Source organism: Rhinatrema bivittatum, chromosome 12, assembly GCF_901001135.1.
Source record: "Rhinatrema bivittatum chromosome 12, aRhiBiv1.1, whole genome shotgun sequence".
Taxonomy (NCBI): domain Eukaryota; kingdom Metazoa; phylum Chordata; class Amphibia; order Gymnophiona; family Rhinatrematidae; genus Rhinatrema; species Rhinatrema bivittatum.
Window position 1 is genome coordinate 44,365,879 of NC_042626.1, and position 21,051 is coordinate 44,386,929.

The window sequence follows — 21,051 nt, forward strand, 5'->3', positions numbered from 1 at the left end:
ACCTTGTTTCCCCCCCAATACCACATCTGGTGCACCTTCTTAAGAGCCCCCTACTTGTAACACCATGTAAGGAAAGGACAAGACAAATCTTTTACTAAACCAGAGGAACGCATAGAAGAAGGGACAAAAAAAGATTAAGTGACAAATGCACAGTACAATTTACACAGTAAATGAAAGCTATGCCAATTAGTCAATTGTTATGCACTATAAACGTGGCAATAGCAAAGCAGTATAATACCAGCATAACTTTATCGGACCTACCCACAGTCAGTTTTATGTGTGGTTACCCCAGGATCCAGCACCCTAATTCTAGCAGTCCTCTATACCAGTGTGCGCACACAACAGAGAAAGTGCTCAAAAAAAAAAAAAAACCAGGAAGAAAAATTTGGGCCCTTTGATGGTTGATTAAAAAAAATAACTAGTGCATGCACAAGGATAAGTGCTGTAGCCTGAGCAGCAGCTACTTCCTGAGGGAAACCCCAATCCTCCCCGTGTTCTTCACTGGTGAGGGCGGGCTTGAAATCAAAGTTCCCTTAACAGACTCCTGACCCCTGAGAAAGCATCCTGACTGGCTGCTCTCACTGAGGGAGAGTCTGTGCCTCGCTTGCAAAAGGCTGCAATCTAAACATGCTGCTCTGCTCCTCTCATTAGAACGCTCCTCAGACAAGGCGTGTGATTCTCATCGCTGTCCAGGAGGAGAGACAATCGGCTGGTGAATCCAGGGGGTGGATGAGCCCACACCTCTGACCTTGTCCTTCAGGTCAGGTGCTCCCCTCCGAACTGAAAAACTGTTGCAAGTTTTGCCGGGAAGAAAGCTCAAATCTGATTAGCTCTCACCCTGCCTGGCATCATCGGAGGCGGAGCAGCTAGGTTTCCTGTGGATTTGCGATGGTTAACCTGGACAGTGCTGGTTTATTTATAAACACAGTCATCAAGCAGCACAAGCCCTGTTCCTGGGCTTATAGAAAAAGCTTCTTCAAGCTTTCCCCAGTGCGCAGGAAGGGGGCGCGGTGCTTATGCTAACTCCGACGCAGGTAAGCTCCTGGGGCCGGCACAGCCATTTATGATGACCCTGCCACACCTGTTTGCTAGGTGTTTCCCCGAGGCCTGGAGTAGGAACCCGTGCTGTATTATAAGCTGTAGAAACGCTCCCGCATGCATAGCAGTGGTGATGGTAATTATTAGAAAGGACGTATAGAATGGTATCTTATATATCTGTCCTGCTATCAAACTGGGAGAGCCCTATGAGAAATATGATCTCTACCTTTTCTATAAACAGAGGGGGTAATTTTCAAACCAGCATGCCCAAGTGCATGGGTGTTTTGCACCCACAGACTAGGCAGACATTTTCAAAGGGACAGCACACATGTACATTGTCCATAGACTTCTGCACCTGCTTTTTGTGCGGGCTAAGAGTCGGCTACGAAATAGCACGCATACATCTGGAAATACAGGGTGCGCGCACTATATCCCAATCCTGTCCAGGCATACCCCCAGGATCGCCTCCCCTTAACTTGGTTACAAGTAGACGCATTGTGGGCCCCCAGATGTATTTTTAGCCAAATTAAGGGTGGGTAATTCTCGGTATTTCCCCAAGTAAATAGCTTTTGAAAACTGTTTAGATAAGAAAATTATTGGCCAAAGATTCCCAAACTACTACACACACAAAAAAGATCTGCAGTATTTTTTTTATATATATAAAATTACAGTGAGAAAGGCTAGCGCACTTAAGTTCACTTCCTATTATTTAAACAAATGGAACAAGCTCACTTTTCATCATTTAAACGAATGGCTTCTCAACTCATCATTGCTTTGCCATAAAACACTCATATATGGACTTACACTTCTTATCTTTCAACTATTTCAGTAAGTGCCTGTAAATTATGAGTGAATTCTTAATATAAATTTTCTAAATATAAGTCCAGTACTTTACATCTATGAATAAACATGAGATTTTCACCTTTCAAATTCCTTATTTGCTTTCCCATAACTTTCCGAACCATGCAAAATGCCACTTAGTACTTATTTGAAAGTACTAAGAATTAAGAAATCTTCTTGTTGGGGAAAAAAAACTTGGATTTGCCCTCTTTTTAGTGCTGCTGTTGGGATAGAAAATGTTCCCTCATCAAAATGGTGCTGCACGTTTTAAACCATTTTTAATGTGTGACTCCGTTATTCCTGTTGTTGTTACAAGTTGTCTTCACAATACACCCGCTTCTTCCCCATATACCGGGGGCATTGTTCCTTTGACAGAAAATGCTGGATGTCCAACATTCCTGCGCCATGAAACCTACTGACCCATCTCACCTTAGCGGGAGAATGAGCTATTATGAGGGCTATGGAAGAAGGCCTTCCTGCCCGTCCTGTTTAGGACTGACTCCAAAGGATGTTGAACATTATGGAAACTTAGAGATCCGCAGCACTAAATAAAAAACCAAAACAAGCAGTTACAGGATACGTGGGAAACATTCTTTACACTTTTCTTGGCAAGCAGCCAGCCACAGACAAAATGCAGAGAAAAGCCAAAAAAAAAAAAAAAAAAAGAGCTGGTACATTCTTTATAACAACCTTGAGATACTCTGGCTGATGGGAACACGCGCTATAACACAGATATGGCAAAAATGTTTTCTTGTGGACTGTAAGTTTGCTCTGTGAGAGGTTGCAACATTCCGAGAGTCTCTTCCAAGGTCCCTCTGCAGCTGTCCGTGCCGTGATTACTGCTTCATGTGTGTCCAGGAGGCACCTGCAAAGGTTTCTAGTGACCACCCAGCATCGGTAGCTGCAAGGATTTATTCGTTCTCTAGCAATAAGGCTGGCCAAGCAATGGGAACTTTTACAAGCCATCGAAACACATTTCTGCTGGCAGAGCAATGCTGGATGCTGCCAGGAGTGGTACCACTGTACAGAGCTCCTAGTGGCCTTGCAGTGGGGGGGGGGGGGGGGGGGGGGGGAGAGGTTCCTGGTGGGGTAGGAGGATGGCGATAGAGGAGGGGGCCTGGAGTCAACCTTGGATTTTGAAATCAGGAGGAGGTAGGGTGTTCAGGCTGCTAGAGCCTGCGACTTGTTGCCATTCTTTTGGGGGAGAAATGGGGAACTCTGGTCTAACCTAATTTTTTGTTATTTTGGAGGGCGGGGATTAGGATTGCTGACCCATAAAGGGTTCCCTCCCCCCCCCCCCAATCCCTTAACTGGCATTATTCCAAATATAGCTGGATAAGTTTAAGGTTGTCTGGATACAGATACCCAGATAACATTAGGACTACTTTCCACACCACCAACTCACCCCTTATTGATGTACATTATAAGGTCATGGAAGCAAGTGTTTAAATAATGTACGGCAATAAAGGAAAGCAACAACACATAGATCACACTTTGCTAGAAACTATCTACAGATCAACAACCAAAGGCAGTGCAGGGATGCTGGGGAGTATGAGGACGTCCGCCTGGTCACAAGCAACAGCAGACCTCATCACTTTCTGCTCTTAGGCAGTGTGGACTCTCTACCCTCCACACCTCCATGACTAATCGGCTGTCACACAGCAGATTACATGAGCTTTACATAGAAGCTACTTTCCGGAATGACACTGTGTTCTAGCAGGCTGCATAATCATTAGACTGGTTAGTGGATAAGTGATGTGACTACAGTTAGCAGTAGAACCTGTCCCCTATATATATTTCAGCAGGATAAATGCACCACCTAATCTATTCACCCTAAGCTTATGTAGCTACATATGGCCTAGGTAACTGTAGGACTAACCAACCAGCACGTAAATTTGGCTGAGTAAGTCAAAAGTGATCCGGCCTTGTGTGGTTGGCTCGCTGTCTACTTATCAAAACATCTTCTACAGATAGGTGGGTAAATAGCGCTCTGTCTTGAAAAACATAACATCAAATTGGGATCCTGGCAGGCCTGCTGCCACTCCCTTCTCCAAGTATCATCAATCCACTGGCCCAGACTTCTCCCCAAATCTCTTTATCATGTGAATCAGAAAGCAGATGGCACCACGCCAGCCCTTGCCTTCCCGTTTACCTCAAACCCTGCCTTCCTAAAAATAACTGACATCATCTAATGCCCCAACAAACCACCACTTCCTCCCTAATACCCGATGCTCTCCCACCCACCCAATACCTTAACAAAAAGGTGGGAGAGCGTCAGATTCCAGGGGGAGGGGGGGGATGATGTAAACTATAGCCAGGTAATTACTTATGTAGCCATAATGTAGCCAGATAAGTGGCTGAATATAGCACATTAGTTGTTTAGGGTGGCCCATTTAAATGGCTTTGGATGATGGACCTCAGGACATATAATGTCGTAGTATAGAGAAAGTGGTGTATAGTATACCCACAAATCATATACACACCTGTCTCTGATGCAGGCAAGACTCACATTCTTTCAATGTGTTCCACAACAGCAGGACACCACACAAAATAGTAGCTACGTCTACAATTCTGCCTCACTGAGACACACTGAAAGCTGCAGCTACAGGTGTGCTGCTCTCACACTCTATGCTTGCATTGCACAAGTGAAGTTAGGGCTAATTGGCATAGGAGAACAGGCAGTGAGAACAATGTGTGAGTCCCACCAACCAATGGCCAAGCAATAGTGTTTTGCCATAGGCTGGCAAGTCACATCCAAGCAGCAGCATTCAGCTCTGTTCACCTACAGCTCACTAGTACGCATAACGTCCCAGTGCTTCTTACTTTGCCATCTGGTGTGCAGCCATAGCTGAACCTGCAGAGTGTACATGTATAGTACGGTGTTCCTTAGTAGGCCTCCCCCAAGAGTGTAGACTTTACTATATTTGGGCATTCTGTGTTGAAAAGCCATAGGATGCTTGTAGACTCTCTTGGAAGGACTATTTACAAGGACAGAAACAAAGTAGCTCATGTGCAGCCTTAGCCATCTACACAGAAGGTGTACCTGTGTTTGCAGCGCAGTGCAGGTGTACATCTTCACTGTAAGAATCCTCCACCATATCTAGGCCTAATAAAATATGGTGGGCCTGATGGAGTATATACTATGTTCTTGTAGGTCAAATCATGGCATAGGAAGCAATCACACCCCCTTCATTCACATTGATAGTGTTGGCTTCCTAGCCAAGGTAAAGATATGCCTGCATATGTAACTGTGCACATATATACAGATACAGGCATGCAGACGTATATATGAGTTTGGGATGTTAACGTCTGGATGGGTGTCTTGCTCTCTGCCACTCAGGGTGTGTGGCGTCAGTGTGTCCACACTAGAAGCTAAGCTATTGCTTGACATGAGCCATAAGAGGCTATTCCCAAACCCAAAGTCCATGTACACTATAGCACTTTGTTATGCTGTATTAGATTAAAAACGGATTGCACAACTCACACTTTTTTATCTTTTGTCAAAGTCTCTATATAACATTAATACTTGGACAAAAGCATCATATAAGTATTATCTTAAGAACAATGTGGACGTAGACTTCGTTTCACTGAAGCTGCTTCAGAATGAAATACTTTCATGCTGCAGGCCTTCATCGCGATTAAAGAATCTAGATGAAGCCATGCAGATTCCTTAATACGTGGATGAATGACAGCTTTCTTTCTCCAATTTGTTTTATACCTGTTAGTTTCATGGAGTATCCCTAGACTATACTATCTGAAAGAGTAAATAAGCTTTCTCTATTTATATGTGCATGTAACTGTATGCATACACATTCAAACCTGCTCCCAAGCAGGTATGAGCGACCATATACCCGCTAATTTTCAAAGAGAACACACACATAGAAATACGCTTTGAAAATTGGGCTTAAAATCTGCATGTACTTTCTACACATGGGCTGTGATAAAATTACCCTATTTATGATTAGGTTTTTACTCCCAATGGTAGAGTCTCTCCCCAAATTCTAGCCAGTGCTTATGTACCTTCTTATTATCCTTCTTAGGTCCTACTTTCCATTTTTTAAAGGATGTCTTTTTGGCTATAATAGGCACTTTTACAGCACTGCTTAGCTATTGCAAGAGGCACTTGTTCTTCTTTTGACTTTAGATTTAAGGAATCCATTTTATCTGAGCTTCCAAAATGGTACTATTAAACAATTCCCGCCTCATGAAGACTTTTAACCCTGTAACTAATCCTTTTAATTTCTTTCTAAATAGTCTCCTCATTTTATCAGTCACTCTTTTTATAGTTATATGTAACCACAATAGTTTTATTTATTTTTTTCTTTCCAATGATTATCTCAAATTTGACTGTATCATAGTCAATATTTTCAAGGAGCTCCACCACCAGTAGCCTTTGTACCAGATCCTGCATTCCTTTGAGAACTAGACCTAGTCGTCCCCCCCCCTCCCCCGCTTTCATTATTTCTAGGACCAATTGCTCCATGAAGCAGTCATTGATGGTACCTAGGAACTTAACTTCCTTGACATGCCCTGATGAGACCCAAATTATATTGGAGTAACTGAATCCTCCCATTTCTTAATCTCTGTTAGCATTTTGCAGTCTGTTTTTTTTACAATCCTGGTCAGGGGGAGCGGGGGATGATAGTAAACTCACTGATATACTCCTCCCTGTTACATGTGGAATTTCTATCTATAGAGATTCCAGGGAATAATTTGTTTCTTGCAGAATATGAATGTATTTGGGTTTAAAAAAGGTTTGGATAAGTTCCTAGAGCAGAAGTTCATAAACTGCTATTACTCAATAAGGATTAGTAGCTTGGGACCTATTCATTTAATGTTTGGGTATTTGCCAGGTACTTGTGACCTGGATTGGCCACTGCTGGACAGAGGATACTGGGCTTGATCGACCCTTGGTCTGACCCAGTATGGCATATCTTATGTTCTTAACTCTATAGAATCTTTAACATATAGGTCATTCACCACCACATCTGCTCTATCATTTCCATATATTTTGCACCCTGGTTTTAATTTCTTCCTCACCAGGTCTCTGAGATACCTATTATGTCAATGTCTTCATCTAGTGCCATAAGAACATAAGAAAATGCCATACTGGGTCAGACCAAGGGTCCATCAAGCCCAGCATCCTGTTTCCAACAGTGGCCAATCCAGGCCATAAGAACCTGGCAAGTACCCAAAAACTAAGTCTATTCCATGTAACCATTGCTAATGGCAGTGGCTATTCTCTAAGTGAACTTAATAGCAGGTAATGGACTTCTCCTCCAAGAACTTATCCAATCCTTTTTTAAACACAGCTATACTAACTGCACGAACCACATTCTCTGGCAACAAATTCCAGAGTTTAATTGTGCGTTGAGTAAAAAAGAACTTTCTCCGATTAGTTTTAAATGTGCCCCATGCTAACTTCATGGAGTGCCCCCTAGTCTTTCTACTATCCGAAAGAGTAAATAACCGATTCACATCTACCCGTTCTAGACCTCTCATGATTTTAAACACCTCTATCATATCCCCCCTCAGTCGTCTCTTCTCCAAGCTAAAAAGTCCTAACCTCTTTAGTCTTTCCTCATAGGGGAGTTGTTCCATTCCCCTTATCATTTTGGTAGCCCTTCTCTGTACCTTCTCCATCGCAATTATATCTTTTTTGAGATGCGGCGACCAGAATTGTACAATCTACCTTTCCCATCTTATTTTTTTAGACTTCTGATACATGCCTACAGACACCTTATGAAGTCTATATTCAGACACAGTATGGATAGCAAAGTTAGCCAGATAAACTGCTCTTTGGCTCGACAAGCCTTATCTGGCTAAGTCATTCAGCTAACTTTGAATATTGGAGTCCACCGGTTAACTTAGCCAGCTAACAACTCCTCCCACTTACGCCCCCTAGAATGCCCCTTATTATTTAAATTCTAGCTCCCTAACTTGTTAGGAAATTACAATTTAGCCAGATATGTGCCCAAATTTTGAGTTATCCAGGTAAACGCTTTTGAATATGGGCCTCTAAATGTACTCTTTTTATTCTTTTTCATAATCCACTTACAATTAGTCGATTCACGCAATCTGGCGTCAGCTTTTTCTACATCCTCACTGTCAGGACACTCTAAATTTCCCTTTCTAAAGATACGCTGCTCCAAGTCACATGCTGCTGAGTGACTGTCGGCCATCCCTATGATCTAGTTTAAAAGCTGCTCAATCTCCTTTTAATTGTTTGTGCAAGGGCTGGATTCCATTTTGGTTAAAATAGAGCAAACCTACTGAAAAAGGCTCACTTCCTCCTCCCAAAAAATAATTTCCTAGTTCCTAATGAATCTGAAGCCCTTCTCCATCATGCATTGAGATTGTAGATCTCATCTTGCCTCTGGGGATATACAGGTGGAACTTGGAGTATTTCTCAGAATGCTACCCAGGAGACTGTGGATTTTAGTTTCCTGCCCACATAGAGCATGACAGCTGGCTCCTGCCCTGCACTCTCTAAACTCCTTTATATACAGTGCGTGAGATCCACTATCATTGCACCAGGTAGGCAAGTTACTGAGCAGCTTCACAGCCACCAGCTACATATATATATATATATATATATATATATTCATTCCTAATGGTTGAATTGTCAACAAAAACTGCAGTCTTATGCCTACTCTTCTGCAATGTGAATATCCAGGATTATTGGAGTCTTTCCAAATAGCAATTGTCATACTTGGGGATAGTCGGGATATATTCAGTGTAGTCAAAAAGATATTTGGCATAGCTCAAGACAAAATATTTGGAGCCACCATACAGGTTCCTTCAGTGCCCTCTGCTCCACCTACAAACTAGCCCACATGGGGTTACTCCCCCACACTAACATGGTTTTTATTCTTCATCCTGAGCCCAAAAATCCAAATATATTTCCTGCTGTTCAGAGCTGGACTCTCTCTCTCAAATGTCTTTTTACATAGATATCCCAGCTCTATGGGGAGCAATTCTGTATTTGTTTTCTTGACAATTCATGGCACATTTGGCCTTTCCTTCCAAACTTATCTCATCTCTACATTCTGTCTTAATCACATGCCTCCTGCATAGTACAACTCTGTAGATAAACTCTTGCTTTCATGCTCACAAGCGAGTGCTACAAGAGATGACACCACATGTATTCATACAAAACAAACATTTCACTGAAGATAACTGAAAACAATTAACACCCCTCTGGGGTACAGCTGGCCACATAAGAACAGAAGAAATGCCATAAGGAGTCAGACAAATGGGCCACTGAGCACCGTATTCTGTCTCTGACTGTGGCCAACTCAAGTCACTTGGACAAAAAAAAAAAAAACACCTGAAGACCGCGTTGGATACAATTATTAATATGAAAATACAAACAAACTACAGAACCAGAATAACAGAAAAAAAGAAACAATGCAACAATAGAAAGTACAGTTTATAGCCATACTAGAAATGACACTATGCACACAGACAGCACATGACTTTGTTTTGTGTAAAACAGTGAACCATGCTCAAAGCACTGAATGGAAACCACAACAGCAGAGGTCGTGGCAACACAAAAGTTACCCACTAAACTGCACTTTGCTGCACCAAGCAGTCAGATAAGAGACGTACAGCGTACGAGAGCACATTTTCAGAGACATGCAAGCCAGCATGGAGAACCCGCCAGGGCTACCCCTTTCTCCACCCTCTGGGGCACTAATATAGCCATGAACCTCCCCCAGGAAGGTGGCTGAGGCTAGTCCCTGTTCAAATTACAAGAAATATTTTAGCCAGTGGTCTAAATAAAGGTGTGCAAAAAGTTACCAACCCCTGCAGTGCTGACTCTCACCCTTCCCAGCACCCAATGGACATATCAAGAATGTGCAAGCATCCAGAAAATAATAAAAATGAACATAAATCTGAGTTCTGTGTTGGTGGTCCTCAACTTTCATAGCAGTGGCAGAGGGAGGGAAGATTTTGCCCCTGGAAGCAGTTTTGGAGTTTTTGCAAAAAAAAAAAATGGAGAGAAGCATCAAAAAGTTCACCTACAGTGATTACTTTGAAAGCTATTTGGAATGCAGTGACTCATCGGGAGGTTGTGGTTTTGGCAGAGTTAGATTCAGTTCCCAGGAAACAGCAACTATTGCAACATCTATTAAATTATTGGGCACAGATTTTAAGTTTCCTCCTTACAGGTTTTGTATGATTTGCTAGTTAATGATATTTCTTTGAGACAGAAAACAGAGAATTTTAAAAATACTTTTAAAAAGGAGAAACCTATGGGGTCAGCATAATGACTGAAGCTCAGGTTCTCGGCTGCTGCAGAAACAGCACTCACAGCCCCCCTGGTTGGAGGACATATCAGCCATTGCACAACCAGGATACCATTAAGGCCCAAGATTCAAGGGTTCTTAAGGTAGTCCTGGAGTACAGCCCCCCCCCGAAGCTGCGAAAAATCCCCGGATACTTGCAAATGAAGTCTTATGGCACCGGATCCTGGCCCCAGTTCCAACTAAGCTGGATGCCCCAAGGAGCAGGAGAAAACCGCCACCCCTCTTGCCACTTACCCCAAAAAAGGAACTGAGCTAAGGCATCTGGAAAAGATTTGTTTAAACACTATAGGAAAGCAATGCCTCCTTTGGCAGGAAATCTTTCAAGGGAGATTCTTCTCAGAAAGTGGTGACTAAGCCTGTTTTAGAAATTAACATTCATTGTTCTTAGAGAAGGCCATGCTGTTAGTTTCTTTTATTTTATAACTAGATTGGGGCTGGATCTTGGAGCGGTCTTCCAGTTTCATGGCCAAAAGATTAATCCAGATGTAGTTAGAGCAATTTAGTCACACAGATATTTTGTCATCTCATTACCCGCATGGGAATATATGATTTTTTTTTCTTAATTATCCCTCAGTATAAGGTATTTGATCAGAAATTGCACAAATATTTTACCCTAATCTTCTGTTATCTATTCTTCTCACAAATTACAATCTGAGTTATAAGATCTCTCTCTCTAATCTATCACTGACCAGTGATTTGTGCCTGGTATTTCTGTACTAATCTTCCTTTCTGATTTTATGGGTTTTGTTATCATGGTTTGATTCTTATGCTTATCGGGATTTTATTCCCCTCTAATTAGGAAATGATATCCATCTCATTTTGGCAGTCACCCTTTTTTGTGGATTCATCACTGAAACAAAGAAATGAAAAATTGTATTGTGATGTTAGAATTTTAATATATAGCTATGCGTTTTGCTTGGTGGTGTGTGTGTGTTATTCTCTTTTTTCTGAAAAGCCTTTTAAAAATTGCCATATCTGTAATAATAAAGTTCACCCTATAGGAATACATCTTCTCCCATATATATATATATATATATATATATATATATATATATATATATATATATATATATATATATATATATATATATATATACATACACACACACACACATTTTTTTTTTTATTAGAAAGTTGTTTTTTTAATTATAGGGCAAGAATGTTTCGTGGCAGCAGTTACTCTTCTGGTTCCAAATCCATTCCTTTTTGTATGCCAGGGCTGCCCTACAGCAGGGTTTCCCAAGCTTTTAGCTAACGTGACCCAGAGGACAGCCAAAAGAAGTTAGCAGTAGTGCGGTCCCCCCTCCAAACATTCCCTCCTCCTCACCTTCCCCTGCATTCAGTTGATTACCACTCAACCTCCACTCTTTCCAGTGGTCCTGAACCTGCATCCCCTCCTTCGGCAGGTCTCCTCTGTCAACGTCCACTCTTCTCCCAACCAGACCCTCCAATCTTTTTCACATTTCCCACCCCCACCCCACCCCCCCCCCCAGCTGATCCTCTCTCACCCCAAGTCCTTCTTGTAACCCCAAACAGATCTTCTCATCCCTCTCTTTTCGCTTCATCCTCTAGGGGCAAAATTTTTCTCTTGGGTAGGGTTCAGTGGTGGGTGAGAAGAAACAGTGGCCTTCCCCCCCCCACCTCAACACACCCACACACTCCCCCACCCTCTTGGCTGGTCCCAAGCCTGACATGCAGCAGCCCAAATTCACGGGCCCTGCAGCAGCCTCAATCCCTCCTCCTGCAGGGCTTCCTGTCACCAGAGAAACTTAATGCAAGGGCAATGCCGCTGCAGGGGCCTGTGGGCACCTGCTGGCTCACTTCCACTGCTAGTGCCGATGCTGGCACTTGAAGAGAGTGCTGCTATTTGAGGCACCTGCGACTCCAGCTGAAAATTTTGTACTTGGGGTCCCCACCCCCCCTATATAAAGCAGAAGGTGAGAAGATCTTTCTGTTGTACTATTCACTTTCCCAACGTGGGTGCTGGATGTGGTGGACAAGTTTCCTGCATGCTGCCAGCAGTGGCAAATATATGAAGGCAAAGCCCCCTACGCAAGTGCAAGGCCAGTGGGGTTACACTGGATGGAGTCATACAGGGGAGGTGTGCTGGAGATGGAGCAATGATGTGGCCCGTTTTAGGTTGCATATTCCACTCTTCTTGTACAGCCTTGGAGTGTTCTAGATGTGAAAAAGTCAATGAATGATTCATTCTGTCATGCAATGAGAAAGGTAGATTGCTTAGAGAAAGATCTTTGTGGTTTGTTTGTTTGTTTGGTTTTTTTTAATCTAAAAAATAGATTTTCTGATACTGCTGGCCTCTCAACCCCCTACCCGCCAGTCTTTCTTAGTTTTAAATGAGGCTGAGCAGTGACTGAAGTATGGGCAAGTGTTGCTGGCTTCTTGCTCTCAGATCATGCTGTGGTCACACCCCTGGAATGCTCCGTGTGCTTCCAACCCACTATTTCAAACGTTGCTGACATTGGCAGAGTGATTTTTGCACGTTCCAAAAGGGATAATATCATCATCTCGCCCATGCCAGTGAGCAGGGAACAGCCTAGAAAACTTGCATAAGCCAAGGGGCAGAGGGTGTAGGAGGGGGTTTGACTCTCCCCAGCTGCACATGGCCATTCAGCAGGTTTTCAGACTCAGAATATGATTAAATGTATTCACCTGAGGAAGGGGTGAAATCAACCCCTTGTAAAAAAAAATTTTTTTAAATCTATTTCTATATTTTTACTCCCCAATATGTACTTCTATTTCAGCCCTGCTGGTGGGAATCCCACATGTGTTGCATTTCACTTCGTTTATCAGCATTTATACGTCACCACTTCCAAGACAGCTCATGGCGATTTACAACATATGAAGTCATATGCAGATATGCATAAAACAAAACTCCCCAGAACAACCTCCCTACCCGAGCACTGCCAGCCTCAGCTGTACCTGTTGTGTTTTATAGTTTAATTATAGAATAATTTTACATGGGAGTCAACCTGTCTCTTGCTCTCTCTCTCTCCCCTTCCCTTTACTCCTGTTTTCTAGATCTTTATTTTTGTCTCTTGCCTTGCTGGGCCTTTTCTGTCCCTTAGGGTCCGGATGTGTTCCTTCTTCGTGGTAACAGCCCGTAAGAAGAGAAAGAGACAGCAGCACTGAGGCCACAGCACTGGCCATCTCCTCAGCCACTAGGACATCAGTGCTGCTTTGGTTCTGTCTCTGTTTACCATGGAAAAGGCGCACCATCGGTCCAGGAGGGATGGAGGGAAGAGGATGAGAAGGGCATTCAAGGGAGTAGTTGATAATTTAAAAAAAAAAAAAATTGTTAATGCTCCGTACCTTCCTTTCACCTGTTTCAAGCCCAGGCCAAAAAAAGCAATGTTATCAATCATCTAAAAAAAACCCAGAAAACAAAGGCTTAGGCTAGTGTAATACCAGACAAACTGAACTAGGAGCCAAACCCATATTGAACAGTTGGCAGATTCTGCTATAGAAAATCTTTCAGGACACACAAATGTGCTGGCAGCCAGCCTGCCCGTTACAAAAGAGAGACTGTTACCCTGGAAATGGGTGATCAGTGCCTTCCCCTTTTCCCTGACGAGAACAGGCCAGGCTGAGGCAGGCTTTTGAGAGAATGATTGCAAAAGTGAAATATCCCAGAAATACTTACTCGCTCTCATCTACTGCCATGCATGGCGCTGGGGGCCTGTATCAGCCAGCGGATCATAGCTCTGTCGTGTCTGATGCTGCAAGAGACAAGCAAGACTTACATTCAGAAGTGGCTTCTACCACTCAGAGTCCTCCTGAAAGACCACATGCAGCCCTTCTTTTGGTCAGCAAATTCCATTTCCCGCTTTTATTCAATTTTGTTTTAAAATAACATTTCTTTGAGCTGTCTCAGAATGCAGAGCTATTACTTTACAGAGAGAAAAAAATATATATTTTCAAAGTAACTTGCATGTGTAAAAATCATTTTTGCCCACCTTAAATCAGCTGTATGAAGATTGCTCATCTTCTAGGAGGCTAAAGTCTGCACGTTGTAACTTTAGCCCTCATCAAGATGAGGTGTTCCCGTGGAGCATTCTTAGGTCAGAGGAAAATGCATGTAGTGTGCGTGTGCTTTGCAAGCAAAATTCCACCCGCAGAAAAGGCAAGTGAAAGTAACCTTGTGTGTTTTGCACTCATGGCAAAGTTTCAAAGCAAAAGTTACCTGTGCTTTGAAAACGGGTGGGTAAAAAGTATGAAGGAGTCTTGTCCCCATGAGGTAGTACCGATGAACATTTTTTTCCCCCTTTTTCTGAAGTTGTGTGGCTGCTGAGTTTACCCTCTTAGATACATAGAAATAAAGGTCAAACAACAAGCTGTAGGTCATACCTACAAAGTGACTGATGACTTAATTCAAATGTCTTATGGGTATCCCAATTGTAAGCTCATTGATGCATAATAGGATAATATTCATGCTCCTCCCCTAATATATCTATATAGATAGAGAGAGAGAGAAATATATATATATATATATATATATATATATATATATATATATATATATATACACACACACAAACCACAAACACTCATTTCAGAGTGGAGTAAAAGCACAATTGTGTTCTCTCTGATATCTCCTTTATTTAATTTTCATGTCAACATATATCACAAATTCAGACTTTCATAAAATGACACATATCTCATCTCTACCTCACTAAAATCAACATTCATTCATACTCATCCACACCATTCTCACTTTGTGCAAAATTTTCAAAATAGAAATTGCATAATATTGGCTCTAAATACTGTAATAATAGACAATGTAATTTTATACAACTTGATGTAACAACTTTATATTTGCAAATTTCAGTAAAAATACATGGTATCAATATTTCTATTTAACAGCTCTAGATGATCACAAAGTGCATAGCACTGATGTTTCCATTAACAGTTCTAATATATATAATTATTTATTTAGGAGTTTTATATGCCATCGCTCCAAAAGTAGATTACAACGGTTTACAAGATCCGCATACATACTCATTGTTAATGGTCGTATATTGTGGGTTAGCAATCACCTTTTAGTTCAACACCACAAATTACACTAGTTACTGTATACTCTAGTTCATATTTGTGCCATTACTATTCTATTTCATATGTGTGCATATTCATGGTTGATTTAAAATGATTTCAAGATCTAATCATACTAATATTGTACACACATACACACACTATATTTTATTCAATGCAGAAAATGTGAAGATGGATGCTTCACTGATTAAATCGATCAGCAGTTACAGATGAGACTAAATTTTCAGGGATATAAGAAAAAGCAGATACCTCCCATATATGGTACCACCGAGTATCCACGCCTCTTTCCATCAAATGCCAGATCGGCAATAGAATCCCTCCGATTGAAAGACATCTGGATGACTTGTGAAAATCAAATCTTCACTCCTTTCTCTCTCGGAAGTGTGAGTAAAAAACTTTCTCCCAATCAAAATTAGACAATGAGTATATTACTCATTTGTTTCTATGTATTTTATAATATGTGTTTTATATTTTAAGCTATTATTTCTGATATTCTAGGTATGATTACTATGTTAACCGCCTAGACCATAGGACAGTGCGGTCTTCAAATTTTAAATTAAATTACTCAAAAAGAGAGAGACGTTATAAACACTGAAAATGAGTTGAAATTAATTTCTTTACTGACTAAAACTCCTCAGCCAAGGCTTTGGGCCTATTTATTTATTTAGTGTATTTAGCTCATGCCGTTTTCATTGTAGCCCATGGCGAGTTACATTTAGGTACTAGGTGCTGCGCAAATCTAAGGAAAACTGAGAGAAACCGCTCCTATTCTCTCAAATCCAAACTAAAATAATCCACACAGACACTAGGGGTCACCTGCTAATACAAAAGCAGGAAGGAACCATTGTAGCAGTCTCCAGTGGGGGAGCTGTGGCGGAGATGGTACATCCCTCTACTCTGCACTGCCTGATCTAGCTAGGAGGCCACATCCTTTGCAGAGATCCCACTGGGGCCCTACTTAATTTGTATGCTTGCAATTTGCACTCAGCTATTTGTTTTTTGAATGGGTGAGCAACAAACAGAATTAAATAAAATTACCACACCACCATTGTAAAGCAATTTATAATTTACTTCAGGCATCATCATCCACAGATTACTTTTATTGCCCTTCATTTTCATTTTAAGCCAAATATTTTAATATAAAATAGTCCCTGTGTAAAAAAAAAAAAAAAAAAAGAATTATAAAAAAAATTTTTTTTTTGCAAACTGATTTTCACCTTAATACTTTAACTCTCAACAATCAAAATATTGTTTTGCGCCCACAGAATTTCAAATTAGTCTGGGTCCCTTCCACCCCCAAATAAGATCCTAAGTCCTTGTTTCTCGTTTTCCCCCCCAATCATCCCCCATTGACACAGGATGAGAGAGAGGCTGGGCTGCTCTTCGTGCTTCTGGCCACCAAAATAAACCTCGATGTTTACCCAGAAAGATTAGTCATTTTTTTGAACCAATTTTCAAGCATTCTTATTGTAATAAATGCAGAGAAATTCCCTGAAAATGAAGAACCTTACTCAGTGAAGGCAGCAGCGCGCTCTAAGCGAATCACAAATGTACACTATAACGTTAGTTCAATAAAACTGTATCCTTTACATCCTTCTGGCTGAGCTTAATTTTTCTTCTTCAGATTCGAAACTGGCACTGCAAGTAGCAGCATTGTAACAGGAGAGGGGTGTCAAAACGCAGGACTGATCCAAAGTCTCTCTCCTGGAACTGGGTCACTCCGTAGGCTCTGGACCCTGGCGTGGCATCTCTAGGTCTTCTTTGCCTCCACAGCTACCTCTCTAAGCCTGATGGAGGTCATGCATCCTGGCCTCTGTCCTCTGGAAGGATCCCAAAAGGGAGAGCCTGGGAACGGAGCACAAGCTAAAAGCGCAGCCTCATCACACAAAGCAGAAACTTCCCTCCACAAAAGGGAGCACTTTGTTATTTTATTTGTTTAAAGCGGTGTCACAGGAGGATAAATACACACCAGAGAGCTTGTTTTGCTAGTTGTGAGGGAAAACACTCCTTTGTCCAGAAACAGTTCACATTGCTTTCTCAGGGCATGCTGTATCCCCAGACTCACAGCTGGCCTGAAACTACCATGCAGCTCTGTGTAATGACCATGGCTATCCCTGGACCCTTAGCGCTGTGGCACGGCTGGTGCAGCCTAGCAGGCGAATCCACTAGGCCCAAGCCAACAGCTGGCAGGCGCACCTTGCGGTGGGACAAACTGGAACTTCACCTATATCAGCCGCTTCCCCCGCAGATTGAGCCCTTGGGTCCTGACAGTCGGCAGGATTTAGGTGGGTCCCTGGGGAAGTCAGAGAGACGAAAGGTCCAAAGACAGGTCGAAGTCAGGGCTGGCGGCAGGCAGCAGACACCAGAGATGGGCCAGAGGTTGAGGCAGGCAGTAGACAAGACGTGGTCAGATCCAAGCAGAGGTCAGTACCAGGGGATCAAGCCAAGGGATGATAAGGGAGGACAGAGGTAGAGATGAGGGCAGGGCAAGGCAACCAAAGACAAAACAGGGACAGAGGAATGCAGGAACAAGGCAGGAACATAATCAACATGTACTGGAAGCATAAGGTACTATAGGAGACCTGTTATGACTTCTCAGAAGGAGCCTAAAATAGAGGAGAGCCAGTGATGTCATCAAAGGGCTCTGGGGATGCTTTCTACCCTGGGCCCTTTTAAAGAGCAGAGAGTTAGGCACGTGGGCTCCTAGGGGAAGCCAGGAGAAGTATGGTGGCATCTCGAGCTGCGTTCGGGAGCTGGCAGCATTCCAGCTGCAAAGGATTACTGGTGGCACTGGGGTGAGTGAGGCAGAGTGGGAATTTCCCGCAAGCTGCCGGATGTAACAAACTGTGGGGAAAAGGCTGAGCCTACCTGGGCTTTCATCCACTGCATGTAGAGACTTGTAGTCCCCACATTCCTGCAAGTGGTGACAGTAAAATCAGGACTGGCTTGGCCTCTCCGTAAAGATAACTCAGCTATCTGATAACCCTGCCCATCAAGTCCTACTGGAATATGGATGGAAATCTAGTTCTCTGTGATTCTGGTTCAACCAAACCTCCAGCCTTTGTACAAGTCTCAGGTATGACTTATCCCAGGCCCTGACCACTAAGCCTTCTAGGAGTTGTTGTCTTGCTTCTATAAACACGAAATACAGAACTACAACTCCCAGCTATAGGAAATGCAGAACCTATGCAAACTTTGAGGGGTAGGATAGCAGTAGAAGTGATAGCCACACAAACTCAAGAACCCTCAGCACTTTTAATCACCGTCATCATATCTTTCATGTACACAAAGTACTGCTTTTCATTAGTTATGTATTTTAAGCTTTGTGGGGTTGTATTTAATGGCTTGATTTACTTTCTAAACCAACACTCAAGTGGAAGACAAACATCCCAGAAACAAGTATTTGAACACACCCCTCTCCCACGGACTTTTTATCTACAGACAAAGAAGTCTTAATGCATGGAATAAATGTATTTATATTATTTCAAACAACAGGCAATCTTGTCTGTATAAAGGCTGAAAGAGTACAATTCAATGAGAACAGCAGCACTGTCGGTCCCCCGACACGGGCCATGTTTCGCAATGGCTGCATCGGGAGGGACAGAAAATGAGACCACAAGGATCTTCAAAGCCAGTGAAATAAGTCTTCAAAACAAAAGTGAAGCGCGGTCTCATTTTCTGGCCTCCCGATGCAGATATTGCAAAACATGGCCCGTGTGAGCGAGAGAGACGGAGGAAATGTGTGTGTCTGTCTCTTACACACAGACACAGACAGACACAGACAGACACACACACTCCCTTTGCCTCTTACCAAGCATGTACGTGTATGTATGAGAGAGAGGGAGCCCATTGTGTGTCTGCACGCATGCCCCCAGTCTACAGCAATCTTAGGATGAGAGATATGGAGAGCTGGAGATTTTTAAGATCCTTATTAGTTTTAATTACTGGGTGTTATTTAATGTGTCTGCTGTTTTGCAATATTTTATTGATGTTTAGGAACATTTTTCATTTATATATGGGGGAGGGTGCCAGTTATGTCACAGGAAGAAATGGTATTTTCCACATAACACTGGGATGTGTGAGGGGATGATTGCTTTATAATGAAGGAGTCCCCAAAGGATTGAGAGGGCAGAGATGTGCAAGAGGGTGATTGCCCTATAAGGAGGAGATCACAGAGAAGAGGAACTGAGAAGTGTAACAAGGTGACTGTGTTATTATGAGGGGTGGGGAGAGAGACAGAAAGGAAGGGGCAAAAGGAAGGAAGGGACATAGGCAGACAGGTGGAGAGAAGGGGGGGGGGGAGACAGAAGTACATGAGATGGAGAAAGTAAAAAGCCTAAGAAAAAGACAAGAAAAACAAAGTAACAGGGTGGGGAAGGGATGAACACAGAGGAAGAGCAAGCGGCAGAGAAAGTGAGAGGGTAAGGGAGCAGAGAGAAAAAAAACAGAGGAGGAAGACAAAACAAAAGAGAGACAAAACGAGAGAGAAAGATGGAAGAAGGGGTTTAACAGGCACATAAAACACCCCCTTCAGGAAAAGATTTGCATGTTTTACTGACTTGGAAAAAGCTTTTGACTATTTGGCACATGGGCCCCCTCAACCTTAAAATACTGTAAACTGGAACTGGAAGAAAAATCTATGACATAGTTACAACGATGTAATGTAAAGATAAATTAAATAAAAAAGGAGGAATGCGTGGCAAAGCATAGACTGTTCTGTTTTCTAGATTAACTTATACAGTTCTTAGGCGACACGGCCGTGTTTCACACAGCAGCTGCATCAGGAGGAACAGCAGACAAACATCTGTAAATAAAGAATAAATCACTAATGAGAACAGTAGGCAAATAGAGTAGCAAAAAAGTTTTTTAACAATAAGTTGACGATTCTGGATTAGAAAGACATACCATCAACAGCAGCTCATTTCAGAGATTATTTACTGTGATTAACTCCTGGGCAACCTCAAATGAGTTCATAGTAAGGGAAAAGCAGCGCTGCAGTGCAGCATTAGTTTCTAGAAAATAAAAGGGAAAATAGAGAAAAATAAAATGTAACCAATATAAGCAGAGGTCAGTACCAGGTGATTAAGCCAAGGGTTGATAAGGGAGGACAGAGGTAGAGATGAGGGCAGGGCAAGGCAACCAAAGACAAAACAGGGAGATAGGAATGCCGGAACAAGGCAAGAACATAATCAACATGTACTGGAAGCATAAGGAATTATTAGGAAAGGAATGGTTAATAAAATGGAAAATGTCATAATGCCTCTGTATTGCTCCATGGTGAGACCGCACCTGGAATACTGTGTACAATTCTGGTCACCGCATCTCAAAAAAGATATAGTTGCGATGGAGAAGGTACAGAGAAGGGCAACCAAAATGATAAAGGGGATGGATCAGCTCCCCTATGAGGAAAGGCTGAAGAGGTTAGGGCTGTTCAGCTTGGAGAAGAGATGGCTGAGGGGGGATATGATAGAGGTCTTTAAGATCATGAGAGGTCTTGAACAAGTAGATGTGACTCGGTTATTTACACTTTCGAATAAGAGAAGGACTAGGGGGCATTCCATGAAGTTAGCAAGTAGCACATTTAAGACTAATCTGAGAATTTGTTGCCAGAGGATGTGGTTGGTGCAGTTAGTGTAGCTGGGTTCAAAAAATGTTTGGACAAGTTCTTAGAGAAGTCCATTAACAGCTATTAATCAAATTTACTTAGCAAATAGCCAGTGCTATTAATTGCATAAGTAGCATAGGATCTTCTTAGTGTTTGGGTAATTGCCAGGTTCTTGTGGCCTGGATTGGC

General features: G+C 42.3%; 1 protein-coding gene and 1 long non-coding RNA gene across 2 annotated transcripts in view; one reads left to right on the forward strand and one right to left on the reverse strand.

Moving 5' to 3' along the window:
- ST3GAL4 (ST3 beta-galactoside alpha-2,3-sialyltransferase 4) overlaps positions 1-21,051 on the reverse strand; it is a 252,299-nt gene that overhangs the window by 95,577 nt on the left and 135,671 nt on the right. The gene's annotated exons all lie outside the window — the stretch shown is intronic.
- LOC115073717 lies at positions 645-19,485 on the forward strand. The gene is made up of 3 exons (XR_003852090.1): positions 645-1,034; positions 15,418-15,640; positions 16,882-19,485. It is a non-coding gene; the product is annotated as an uncharacterized LOC115073717 (long non-coding RNA).